The sequence below is a fragment of the Otolemur garnettii genome, unplaced genomic scaffold (assembly GCF_000181295.1).
Source record: "Otolemur garnettii isolate 467f Iridium unplaced genomic scaffold, OtoGar3 scaffold00105, whole genome shotgun sequence".
Lineage (NCBI taxonomy): Eukaryota > Metazoa > Chordata > Mammalia > Primates > Galagidae > Otolemur > Otolemur garnettii.
This window is the reverse complement of record NW_003852500.1, coordinates 7,098,084-7,101,119: the sequence shown is the minus strand read 5'-3', so window position 1 is coordinate 7,101,119 and position 3,036 is coordinate 7,098,084. Positions and strand designations below refer to the sequence as shown.

Sequence of the window (3,036 nt, the reverse complement as noted above, 5' to 3'; positions counted from 1 at the left end):
GATGAAAACATTTCAAATTGTATATAGAAACAGCACATTGTACCCCATGATTGCATTAATGTACACAGCTATGATTTAATAAAAAAAAAAAAGAGCCTATCAACAAAGAGATAGAAGTTATGAGAAAAGCATCAAATGGGCTTGCTGGAATTAAAAAATAAAATAACTGACATGAGAAATTTACTAGAGAAACTCATCAACATGACTGACAATCAGGAATAAGTAAATTTCAAAATACAGCAATGAAGATTATGTAATCTAAGGAACATAAAGAATAAAGAAAAACAGAGTTATGAAGAAATGTGACACTATTAAATATACACGCCAGTATATGTATAATGGGATTATGAAGGAGAAGAGATAGATCTTCTTGGGCCTTTGGATTGGTCTTATGGTGGCCTCTCTTTCCTTGAGGGGTGCAAAAGGTAAACAAAAAGAAAGGAAGGAAGGAAGGAAGGAAGGAAGGAAGGAAGGAAGGAAGGAAGGGAAACAAGAAAATAAAAGAAAAAAGGAAACAATAAACCTAAAAAACATCTGAAAAGTTTCCAAATTTAATTTAAATAATTAAACAGCACCTCTAAGAATTTCAACAAACAAAAATTTGCACCAGCTCCATATACCGAGGGTGCTGATTAATATCTGGCCCCAGGCAAACTGCAACAAAAAATAGCTGGGCGTTGTCACAGGCACCTGTAGTCCCAGCTTCTTGGGAGGCTGAGGCAAGAGAATCGCCTTAGCCCAGGAGTTGGAGGGTGCTGTGAGCTGTGATGCCACAGCACTCTACCGAAGGCAATAAAGTGAGACTCTGTGTCTACAAAAAAAGAAAAAAAAACAACTAGACATATTCACCCAGACATCACAGGTGAGATATTGAAAGCCTCCAAAGCAGCAAGAGAAAAATGACTCATCATGTACAAAGTGAGAATAGCTGATTTCTCATTAGAAACAATGGAGACCAGGACACAGTGGGGGTGATTTATTATATGTGTCAAAAGGAAAAATGATAACCAAAAACCTCACTGTTAATCAAAAAACTGATATCCAACAAAATTAAAAACTATTTTTCAAAAATGATGTCAAAATAAAGACATTCTCAAAGAAAAAGAGAGGGAGAGAATTGATTACTAGCAGATCTTCCTTGCAAGTAATACTGAAGTAGTGCTTTACACTGAAAATAAATGACACCAGATAGTAAATAGAATCCATTTCTCTCTCTCTCTCTCTCCCATAAGAATGAGTGCTGACAAAATTAAATATAAGGATGGTATCATTACATATTTTCTTTTCTTAACTGATTTAAAAATAAGTGCATAAAATAATATGTACATATTTATATAATTATCTTGTAGTATGTAGAAATTGTCCCTGTGGTATATAGTTATTGACAATACCAACACAAAGAAGGTAAGTGGGAGGGCGGCCCCTGCGGCTCAAAGGAGTAGGGCACCGGCCCCATATGCCGGAGGGGACGGGTTCAAACCCAGCCCTGGCCAAAAACTGTAAACAAACAGACAAAAAAAACTTGTAAGACAGTAAGTTGGAGCAAAACTGTACTGGCAAAAGGAAATGACAGTATATAGTAACTTATATCCACAGGCATAATTGAAGATAACCAAAAATGTTAAATAAAATTTGTTTAAAAGTTTTATAATATACTTAGTTTTCTTTTATTCTTTACACTTCCTTAAAAGACATGTGACTATATAAAGTGATAATTATAGTAGTGAATTTTGTGTTTGACACTTAACATAGATGTGAGATGTATAAGTCTTTGTAGCACAAAAAAAATAAGGAGAGGAAATTAGGCTACCCAGGAATAAAATTTTTATATGTCACTCAAATAAAGTCAATATATATTAGAAACAGATTTTGACAAGTTAAGATGTATATTGTAAGCCCTATATCAACTATTAAGAAAAGGGCTCAAAGATATAGTAAAATATCATTAAAAGAATTAAACAGTTACACTAGACAGTACAAAAACCAAGTGGTAAATGAACAGAGTGATTAACAAATCATGTGACTTATAGACAACAAAAAGCTAAATGTTAGAGCTAAATCCAGCCATATCACCAATTGAATATTAAATATGATAAATTAAACAATCTACATAAAAGGAAAACATTATCACACTGGCTAAAAACAAAACATGATTATATGCTGTCTACCAGAGACACATTTAGATTCACTAATACAAATAAGTTGAAAGTAAAAGAATAGAATATATAACATGCAAATAGCAACTATAAATAGCCATGGTTGCTGTAATAATAACAGAGAAGATAGAACATAGTGAAGTTACTAGAATTAAAGAGGGGCTTATATACTGTTAAAAGGATTGATACTTTAGGAAGATATAACAAATATAAATAGATACATATCCAGTAAGAGAGCCACGAAATATATGAAGCAAAACTTGACAGAATGTATGAGGAAATAGACAATTAAGCCTTACTAATTAGATACTGTAATGCCCCTTTTGAATAATGGATAGAACGACTACTCAGATGATAAAGAAGGATATAGAAGACCTGAACAATTATAGGCATGTCTAAAGCACTCAACCCAATTAAAGTACATTTCTCTCATGTGTTTATGGAATAGTCTCCTGTATGTGGAGCCCTAAAACTAGGATCGATAATTAAAAAAATGCAAGTCACGTGACATATTTTCTCAGACTACAGTGGAATACAATTAGAAGTCAATAATAGAAGGAAACTTGGGAAATTAAAAAAAAAAAGTAGAGTTAAACAACACACTCCTAAATAACCAATAAGTCAAAGAAGAAGTCATAGGGGAAGTTAGAAAAGTCCTTAGCTAGTAAGCCTTTATATAGTGAGAGGAAACTTTAAGGACCCCATAGTGAAGTGGGAAGCTAATTTAACTGCAAGGTAGCAAGTGCATCAGAAGAGGACAGCAAAGAGACTCTCTGGAGCTTGTGCTGTGTGGATGCACACATTCTTGGCTTGTGCAGAAAAGTGGTGGAAGGAGAGAAATAGGAACAGCACTTCAGGAGGAGTCTTCCAGAAGCTCAGC

At 33.9% G+C, this 3,036-nt stretch overlaps 1 pseudogene; it reads left to right on the top strand.

The window, feature by feature from the left end:
- Positions 1-305: 305 nt before the first annotated feature.
- LOC111727435 lies at positions 306-427 on the top strand (annotated as a pseudogene).
- The last annotated feature ends 2,609 nt before the right edge of the window (positions 428-3,036 follow it).